The sequence below is a fragment of the Balaenoptera physalus genome (assembly GCF_965194825.1).
Source record: "Balaenoptera physalus genome assembly, chromosome: 13".
Taxonomy (NCBI): domain Eukaryota; kingdom Metazoa; phylum Chordata; class Mammalia; order Artiodactyla; family Balaenopteridae; genus Balaenoptera; species Balaenoptera physalus.
In genome coordinates this window covers 47,551,714-47,562,320 of record NC_138892.1, presented here as the reverse complement: position 1 = coordinate 47,562,320, position 10,607 = coordinate 47,551,714, and the positions used below count along the sequence as shown (strand labels likewise).

Below are 10,607 nucleotides of genomic sequence, written 5' to 3'. Positions count from 1 at the left end.
CAGCTTAATACAGCAAACATTTATTATCTCATATCGTTTCTGAAAGTTAGGAATCAGGAAGTAGCTTAACTGTAATTCTAAGTTATTCTTGGTGAAATTTTGCCACTTAGAGAGATAAGTTCATGGGTTAGGGTTATAGTGGAATAAATGTAAGAAGCAGGGGTTCAGCAGAATGATAGTGGGGAACTTTTGATAAGACACAATTGTCCATTAGCCAGGCACATTAGAACAAAAAGTGAGCAAAGTTCAGTTGTCTGCATTTTTTTTTTTTTTAATGAAATGAAGCACTCAAACCTTGTGTAAAGCAGAGTAGACTCTTTTTTTTTTTTTTTTTTTTTTTTAATGGCTGTGTTGGGTCTTCGTTTTTGTGCGAGGGCTTTCTCTAGTTGTGGCAAGCGGGGGCCACTCTTCACCGCGGTGGCGCGGGCCTCTCACTATCGCGGCCTCTCTTGTTGTGGAGCACAGGCTCCAGACGCGCAGGCTCAGTTATTGTGGTTCACAGGCCCAGTTGCTCCGGGGCATGTGGGATCTTCCCAGACCAGGGCTCGAACCTGTGTCCCCTGCATTGGCAGGCAGATTCTCAACCACTGCGCCACCAGGGAAGCCCCTGTCTGCATTTTTTGATTAATGTGAAGAAGCTTCCAAAGAAGCTATTGGAGACTTCAGGAATAGACTTTTCAATAGCGTAGATAGCTTTCAAGAGTAGATACTGAAGCATATGTGACCCTTGCTCTTTCCTCACTTTTTGTGGACAATCTTAAGCCAGAAAAAGGGGATTTCACATGTAAACAAAGACTGAAATTGGAAATAGCCCCATTGCCAGATCTTAACACCTCCTCAGGGAAAATTTTCAAAGAGCCCCGGAGACCTAAGACTTAGAATAAACGAATATTCTTTTTTTTTTTTTTTTTGACACATTGTCTTATTTTATTCAAATAGCAGTCTGGTCACACATGGTCCAAGAACACCCAAATAACAAAGCAAAGATTGGTCTTCAAACATTATAGCCAATGATGCCACGCTTGCCTATGATCTCGCCAACATAAAACCACATCCACACCTCAGTGGCCACCAAACCATTCAGTAGAGCTTCCTGTTCATAATAGTGGATATTCTCCTCAGCCATATCTGTAAATGCTGACTTGATATCATTTTGCATGTTCTGTTTCCATCTTTCCCAATCTGCTTTCAAGGCATTATTAGCGCACTCCACTTTATCTTCCAGTTTTCCAATCTCTTCCGTAAGCAGATCAGTATCTGCCTTTTTAGAGGTCAAAGCTTCAACTTTGGAATCCAGTTCTGCCTGTATTTGATCTCTTCTTTTCATGACACCCATTAACATTTCACTATAAAGCACATACTCATGTACGACAGGAAGCAGGGCCTCTGAGAGTCCAGACATCCGTTTTTCAGTGGCCTTACAGCATTTGTCAATGCAGCTGGCAACACCTTTTAGAGTATCAGCCAGATCTTCTTCTGATGCTGACCACAGAATATGAATTGGGCCATATTCTTTCATTTCATCAAAATATTCCCTTTCCTCCTTGTAAATTCTCTGAGATATTTTATCTATCAAATTTATTTTCTGGCTAAATATTTCAATAAAGTTATTCATTTCCATGAACTCCTCGGGGCGGCTTTTAACTCCTCTCATTGATAATGCAACCGCTCTGACCGTCTGCCCCATCCTGCTGAGTAATCCAGGCCCTTGCTTCTTGTGAGAAGAGAGTTCCCAAGCTTGTGCAGTAAGAAAAACTTTAAAGTCTTCATTAAATGTTAGAGTTGGATGATCAGCAATTCGGTTCAAAAATTTATGCAATGCCTTCCTGCGTGTCTCAATGAAGTCATCGTTAAAGCGTTCCACCATTCCTTTCACTATAAACTTTTCTGGCAACGGTGGAATAATCAGAGTGGGGTGTGCTTCTTCAAGTCTTTCTTTCAACCAAAGGAAATCTTGATAACGTCTCCTAACTTCAAATTCACTGGAGTCAAATTCCCCACGAGACGTCTTAGTAATAATCCTATAAGTAATGAACGTTTCAATTGTAGTAACATGGCTTTCAGGTTCATCAACTGTAATGAAAAGATCTTTCAAATCTGGCTCATCTTCAAACTTGACTTGGTTTATCATTGATAAAGGAGATGTTGGCATCATAGGGCTGAAGGAATTCATGTCCATCAATGAGGCATCCTTACTGAACACCTCCAGGTCGTCCTCGTCTTCGTCCAGATCCAGCACCTCGGCCTGCAGGAGGGCGGAGGAGCCGCTGCTGCCGGAGAGGGGGGCGTCGCCCCCCGGACTCTCCCCGCCGGCGCCCCCAGCCGGGAGGCCCGAGGAGCGCGCCTGAGGTGCCCGGCACTCGCCCTCCATCCCGAGAGTGCGCGCCCCGCGGGCCGCCGCAGCCAGCCCGGCTCCCCCGAGCGTGCCCATTGGCTCCCGCGCATCCTGCGCCTCCCCGGCCAGCCCCGCTCCAGCCCCACGTCCGCTGCGCAGACGCGGAACTGCCAGGGCGAACGCGGGGCCCGGGCTCATCCCCACTTGGCTTGGGGCCTGCCGGAGGCGGAGGGCCGAATATTCTTATATATAAAACTGCTATGTGCTTCAAGGGAGGGAAGCACTAGATAAAGATGTCTGTAGATGTTGTAAACAGAAAAGATTCTGGAAAAGCAAGTGTGATAGTTAACAAGCTGAAGAAAGGAAAAATAAAGTGAGTGAATAATAAAGGTGCTCTGAGGGGAGGAACCAAGTACCCACTTAGCCCTTTACTCTTAAATTTCGCAGGTTGAAATTTCTTTAAATATTAAATGACAGTTGTGCAAATGTTTTTTTGATAATGGACTGCAGGAGAGAAAAAAGTTTCCCTCAACACTATTAGGGTCCCTGGCTATGTCTAAAAATTAAACTGACAAGACAGATTGACAGGAGAAATATATACAAATTTTATCTAATTTTTACATGTACCTGGGAGCCTTCACAAGAGAATGAAGACCTGAAAAAGTGACCTGAGCAGGAAGCTTTTATACCTTTTAGACAAAGAAACAATAAATTTGTGAAGAATTGACAAGATAAGGGAATTTGGGCTCGGGGTAGTAAATGGTAAAGAATAACTAGGAAGATAAGGGTTAGTTTAACAAGGCTTGTTGGTTCAGATTTCTCAGCCCCAAATGTCTTCCTTCTTCCTGGTACAGGGAGGGTACCTTTTACAAGGGAAATTTATCTCCTGCTTTCAGGGAAGAAGGACAACTGAGGGGAGAGGTCATAGTGACCTTCTTGCTTCTGCTGTTTTCTCAAACTCCTTCAGCTTAAGATACTTAATATGCCAAGGTGCCATTCTGGGGGATAGCGTGTTCTGAACCCCATCAGCATGCTACAGTACCAACCTGAAACTCAATGCGTGAGGATATAGACTTGTTTAGGACCTCAGGATCATAAATAAAATAGCCATTCTTTACTTCCCTGTGATACTAAACCCAAATGCTATTTTATCATGGGGTTACATATTCTAGACTCATAAATCTGTGCTATGCTTTCTTTAGTTGTTCCTTAGTTTAGATTGAAATAGTTAATCCTGCTCACCGTTTCCTGGAAAGCTCAGCAGTATGCCTTGACAGTTATGCTTCAGTGATTTATTTAATGAGGTGCCCTCCTGCTTTTTATTCATGAGACCCTGACTAAGACCTTATAGACCTTAACTTTCCTTGCAATTCTATCCTTACCCAATATATGGATGACCTCTTGACCTTTTAGTAGATTCTGAAGATGAGTTGAGCTCTCTCAATTAACTTCATTAATCTTCTTAACAGTTTTAACTCAGAAAGGACTTTAAGTTAGAAGGAATGTTATAATTTTGTCAAAATAAAATGTATCACCTATGACAAAATTTATCCCAAGGAGGTAAATCCATCACTTTGGACAGACTAAAAGCCATTCAAAAATTTTCCAGGCCAGTTATTCAGACTTAATTCAGAGTAAATTAAGAGGATTTCCTGGGTCTGATAGCTATTGTAGGCAGTTTCCAACTGTTCTAACATCACTAGGTCTCTTTGTGATTTAATCAAGTTATCAGTAATCAAAATTCTTCATTGGGAATGTAAACATGAGCTGGCATTTTGTGATTTAAAATTAGCTTTTCAGATGCAAACTATTATATATAGATTGGATAAACAAGGTCCTACTGTATAGCACAGGGGACTATCTTCAATATCCTGTGATAAACCATAATGGAAAAGCATATGAAAAAGAGTGTATATATATATATGTATAACTGAATCACTTTGCTGTACAGCAGAAATCAACACAACATTGTAAATCAACTATACTTCAATAAAATAAATTTTAAAAAATAAAATACAATTAGCTTTTTAACATCTTTCTACTCTGGGTCAACTTAAGTATCTTAAGCCTTTCTACCTATTCATGCATAAACAATCTGGACAAACCCTTAATGTTTTGACTCAGTTTCATGTTATTTATCAGAGAAAAGTTTGCTGTAGCTTTTTTCTTGACCCTATGTTAAAAGTTCCACTTCCTGGTTGCAGGTTAATAGTAGCTAAAGCTAAATTAGTGGAGGCTATTGCCAACCAGTAACTCCTTCAGACTTGCACCCTCATGATATACAGTCTTTGTTGCCTACTGAAAAGACACTCTATTTCTTAGCAGGTAGCCTTACCCCACGTGAAATTCTATTATTTTCTCCCTCACCCATTTCCTTCCCTGGTAGTAATACTTTAAATCCTGCTACTTTCCTTCTTTTACTGGAAGGAGTAACTCATGACTATCTAACCTCTGTCCAAGAACAGTCCATGCCCTGAACAAATATATTAGAAACTCATCTAGAAAACTCAGAGTTAACCTTGTTTGTTCACAGGTCATACCTTAAGATGAAAACATTAAGGGAGGTGGGATGAATTGGGAGATTGGGATTGACATATATACACTAATATGTATAAAACAGAGAACTAATAAGAACCTGCTGTATAGCACAAGGAACTCCACTTCCCTGTACAGTAGAAACTAACAACATTGTAAAACAACTATACCCCAATAAAAAAAAAAAAATTTAATTAAATTATTAGGCTGGATATGTCAAAACAGGTCTCAACTTACTCCTAAAATAATGATCCTTTACTGGAGCCAAAGTCACCCAGAAGGCAGAACTCATTGTACTCACCAGGACTTGTCAACTGAGTAGACATAAGAGAGTTAAGTTAATAGCAATGGTGGGAGGTGGAGAATGTTTTGGAAATAACAAAGGATCTTGATCTATATAGGAAAAAAAAAACCAAACAAAAATGGTCAAAAGACTAAGAAACTCTAAAGTGTTCTAATGTTTCTTAAGGAGGTGGAATGCCATATAAAAAGGGATAACATGAAGGTTGAAAGAAATGCCCTACCAGGTTACTATGAGAGATAGGCAACTCCTTCTAAGGATCCTGTTTCCATAATGCCCTGGAGGGCCAAACCTTTGGAGAAGTTCAAAGAATCTATTACAAAATACCAGGGATTGGCTCCAAAATCGGAAAAAAAGCTTACTTATTAAGGATAATAATCAAGATTTATCTCATGACCTTCACCTTATTGATTCATTATCTTATGAATTTGGTTCAGTCCCAATAAATTCTGCACCTTAAAAGAACTACCTTAAACCACCTGAATGCAGATTCCCCAATCCTACAAATACTCTTTCCTTACTTTCTCTTTTTGTGTGACTACCAAGATTTTGTCAAGGTGGTCTCCCTTGCTGCTGTAAATTTCATAAACACCTCTGCTCAACAGCTTTTTCTGGTATCTCCAACGAAATTCATCTTGTCGGAGTCATGAAGCATTATTTGGTTTCTTTAAAGCTTATTTACTATTATTAACCATATTGTCTAAATCTCTTTCTTGGAAGTGTGTAAAGACATGTTAAGAAGCGTATTTACTCTTCTGGGCCACTTAGTTAAGGTAATTGGTGAGATCCTGTGTGGAAGATAACATATGCAAAATGCTTCATGCTTAATAGAGTTCCTGGCCCAATATGTTCAGGTGTTCGGTGAATGTTAGCTAATTATAATCCCCTAACTCCCCAGTCCTTCCTTACCTGGACCTCGGAGCAGCCTGCAAACTCCAAGTTAATTGTCTCTCTTTAGAGTTCCGGTCATAGGTCATCACTGGTTTCTCATGATTGGCAGGGATCATCTGTGCCCCCTCCCTGCCTCCTGGTGTTTTGACTCTGTTCCCCTTCCAACCCACCGGCAAGCTGAGGGAGGAATTCAGTTCTTTATATTTGCACTACTTAGGCCCCCTCAAGGTGACTTTTTCTTGGGGGGCACTGCCTGAGTGGAGGTCCTCCGTGCAGTGACATTTGATTTTAACAATGAAAAGTGAAAAATACTTTACCCCTGATATTTGAACAGATTTCCTTTTCTGCCACTTTCCCCAAATAAATGAACAAACCTAACAACTTCTCTAAAGCATTTTGGATGAGGTTGTGTCTAAACAAGGAAATCTTGATTAAGTTACAAAGTTAATGAAATTGGAATTCTAGAGGAAACCTCAGAACTTATTTTTAATTAAAGAGCTACAGTACCATGGACATAAAAGGTGATATAGGAAGGAGGATACCCGGGGAGGTTTCCATACTGTCCCATACATCAGAGACCAAGAGACACCAAAAGCACTGCAGTATCCTCATTAGTTCTTATATTTCTCCTTTCTGAGACAGCATACCCCTAAATGCCAACTCTATGTTATTATGAAATTCAAATCTACTCTGAAATTTAAAGAGGTAACAGATGAGATATAAATGTGTGAATAGAACTTCCAAGCACCCCCCAAAAAAATGTTTAAAAGAAAAAAAGTCCTACCGAGAGGCTTACTTTGCCCTTTATAATTATTGGATGAAATGATGAGGCTGACGACTTCCCTCCTTCGCGGGGTGAACGGGTTGCAATGTTTGGGTGGTTGGGTTGTAGTGTGGAAAGGTTTACTGATGGGAAGTGGCATGCTGGTAAATGTTTGACACTCAGCCATGTCTGAGAGAGATGCCCCCATTCATAGCCTTTACAGATATCTGTGGTGTAAATCCACCCACTGTGGCTGATTGCAAAGCCATCAGTGTCACACCACTGAACTCGGGATTTGGGATAGCTGTGCAGTGGCAGGCACACCATTATAGTTTTTCACCCATACAGATCTAGTAGACAAAAATAACCTCGAGAGCAGAGATAATAGTAAAAGGTGGTAAAATAATTAGGAAGTGATGAGTTTTGAGTATTTATTGCCTTTGTTTTTAATATGATTTATGAAGTTGCAAGTTTATATAATTTAATTTTTAGCATTGGCTGTGTTTAACAACTGGTTCAGAAATTTTAACATTTGGCTCTTGTGGACCCACACCAAAGCACCACTGTGGGAGCTGAGTGTGTCCCTCTATCTCTGCTTTCCCAGTTGTGATGTATTTGCAGTCCTTACTGGCCATGAGGGCTATTTCAAAGCTGAAGGCTCAGTGTTCCACCCACTTTTTCTTATAGGACAGACTTTGTCTCTAATAAAAACATGTGGTCCCATTGAATCTCAGTTGCAGGCAACAGCTGATCTCTCTGGGTGGGGCAAAGGTGGCCAGGTGGACTTTCAAATGCACACTCTTCCAAAGGGGCATTATTACCTCCAGAATCTGAGAGTTGGCGTGGGAAGGCAAGAAGGAAGCCTGAACCGTTACAACTACAGTCAGGTGTTGGGACTATTATGGGATGATCTATGTAGGGACAGAGCAATGGCCATTTTCTCAGAGTGATGTGGACCTGGCTGCTCAAATAAGTTAATGTTCCAATTCAAACGACTCATTTTGTAGGAACATTAAGTTCAGAGCCAATTTGTCAATATAAGAAAACTACCACCTCATTTTTTTTAAACTCAAAAAGTAGTGTTTAAATTTTATGAGTTATAAATTCCATTTTGGCAAAAGACAAATTGAAACACAAAAAGGTGGTATTGGAGCCTCACTGGCACCGTGTTCAGCTTGGCCGCCATATTTTCCAGGATGGTTAGGGGACCTTAAACTGTCATCTGAGGATTATTAAAGAAATTTTGGGTTTTCCTAGAGAAGGCTAAAGGAAGACATGGTATCTACTTACAAATATTTGAAAAGCTTTCATGTAGAAGAAGAGATTAGAACTTGTTTTACAAATTATCATGGTAGTAGAAATAGGGGCTCTGTATTATAGAGACTTCAGTTTCAGTTTTGGCTTCATCACTTACTGCTTATATGACCTTGGACAAATTATATAAACTCTAAACCTCAGATCTGTTATCTGTAAAATGGGGTATATTAGTTTCCCATTGCTATTGTAATAAATTTTCATGAATTTAGTGGCTTAAAACAACCTAAATTTATTATCTTACAGCTCTGGAGGTCAGACTCCAAAATGGGTCTCACTGGGCTAAAATCAAAATGTCAGCAGTGCTGCATCCCTTCTGGAAACTCTAGGAAAGGATCCATTTTTTTTCTTTTTCCAGCTTCTGGAGGCCACCCGCATTCCTTGGCTCGTGGCCCTTTTCTTCCATCTTCAAAATCAGAAATGTTGGGCCGAGTTCTTCTCACACTGCTATCATCTCTCTGGTTCTCTTTCTCCTGCTTCCCACTTCCATTGATAAGAACTCTTGTGGTTACACTGGGTCCACCCAAATAATCCAGGATAATCTCTCCATCTCAGAGTCAGCTGAGTAGCAGCTTAATTCCATCGGCAACTTTGATTCCCCTTTGCCATGTAGCCTAACATATTCATATTCACATCTTTCCGGGTCCATTATTCTTTCTACCGTATGAGGATAAAAATATCATGAGTGTGTATCTAAGATTCCATGCAGGTGAGAAATCATACGCATTTTGAGGCAAACCCAAACTAGTATCAAGTTCAAAATAAATCCAGGTTTAGGTAAGGAGAGACTTTATTTGAAAAAATTACTACAAATGGTGGGTAGAGTGGGGAGGGATGGTTGTAATGGGAGAAGCGGACCGTTGCAAGAAGAGAAGTTCCGTCCATCAGATTTGCAAGCATCTCAACTGTCAGGAAGCAAAAAGCTTTTCTTTTACAGAGGAATAAACAAGGTTAGAAAGAACGGGGTGTGGGGAAGTGGGCTGAGCTGGTGATGGTGTGACTAGATAGTTGATCAGGGAATGTTGTGCCCTGAGCTCAACCTGTTCTCAGGGCAGCCGTTCTGGAGGGGTTGTTTGCTGGCTCAGCTATGAGTAGGTTACTGATTTCTCTGAACCCATTTCCTCATTGTAAAATTGTGCAAATACAGAGCTTGTCAGCAGGCTTTTTTGAACCCAGACGGTCTCAAAATGCTGTGCTCTTCCAGAGAAAATACCAATGATTACAAATGCAAACTCAGTCTTTACGAAGTCCGCTTTAAAGTTGAATCCTTTTAAAAAGCTGCAAATTTATTTTCTGAAATATGATTATCTATTTAATGAGATGAAATCATCCTCAAAGAATTTAATGAAATAGCTTTCAAATTTTTGCTCCATTATTTTTTATAACACCAGAGCATAGTATAAATGCTCTGCTTTAGAAACTTTGTGAAGGGGACCCAGCAATCTGTGTTTTATTAATAAGTTCTCCAGGTGATTCTGATACACACCAAAGTTTGAGAACTGCTGGTAGATTGGTTGACACCCTCTCTGAAGCCAGATTGCCAGGGTTTGAATCCTGACTCTGCTGTTTATTGTCTTTGTTATTAGGGTTCAGTTTCTCGTCTCACAGGGTTTTGGAGAGGATTGAGTTAATTAAATGTGTGAGAATGAAATGAATGATTCCCGGCACTTTGTTGAAATGTGTCTATTTCAATTATATAATTACTCCATTATTATTATTATCATCATAATATCTGGAATCAATCTCAAATTTGTTCACTTGGTGCCTTGGAGAACCTGTTCTAGAAACTATGAAGTCTCATAGAGAAGACAGAACAAATTTTTCCAACATAATATGGCATTATGCATGACAAATGAAAAATGTCTCTGTGGGTACAGAAGTAATGCTGGGATGAAGCAGAGTTGGGGGAGACAAGTTAGTGAACTGGTGAGCAGTCAGATAACCAACAAGGACCTACTGTAAAAATAAATAAATAAATAAATAAAGGGTCAACGGAGGGTCACTGCCATTTTTGAGACTTCGGGGTATAGGAAAAAGAAAGAAAAGAAAAAAAACTAAAAAAATGTCTGAAGAGGGTTATAAAAATTGCTTAATTCACAAAATAATGAAAGGATTTCTTTAAAAATATTTCTTTATAAAACATTATAGGCAAATTGATCTAATAATGAGCCCGAGTTGAAAGTTATATGAAGCTTGTCTTCATTTCTCATTCCTGTCTGCATCTCTGTGACTCTACATTTAACTTTATTTGTATATAAATCAAAGGGCTATGTTTGTGACCTTTTGTGAGGGTGAAGCCTGGGCTAATGACCTTCCTGCCCCCTGTGCTGGGTCCTGGGTATCAGAGAAGGGGTGAGAAATATTTCAGGGGGGAGAAAAAGGAATATACCAAAGCAAAAATGTACAGAACAGCAGCATATACCCTAGAAACCACAAGGGTTTGAGACAGTGAAGCATAAATTGCAGGG

At 40.0% G+C, this 10,607-nt stretch overlaps 1 pseudogene across 1 annotated transcript; it reads right to left on the bottom strand.

Annotated features, from left to right (window-relative positions):
* Positions 1-994: 994 nt before the first annotated feature.
* Positions 995-2,446, bottom strand: LOC309641316 (sorting nexin-7 pseudogene; annotated as a pseudogene). The gene has a single exon. The product of its transcript is annotated as a sorting nexin-7 pseudogene (transcript).
* Positions 2,447-10,607: the final 8,161 nt, after the last annotated feature.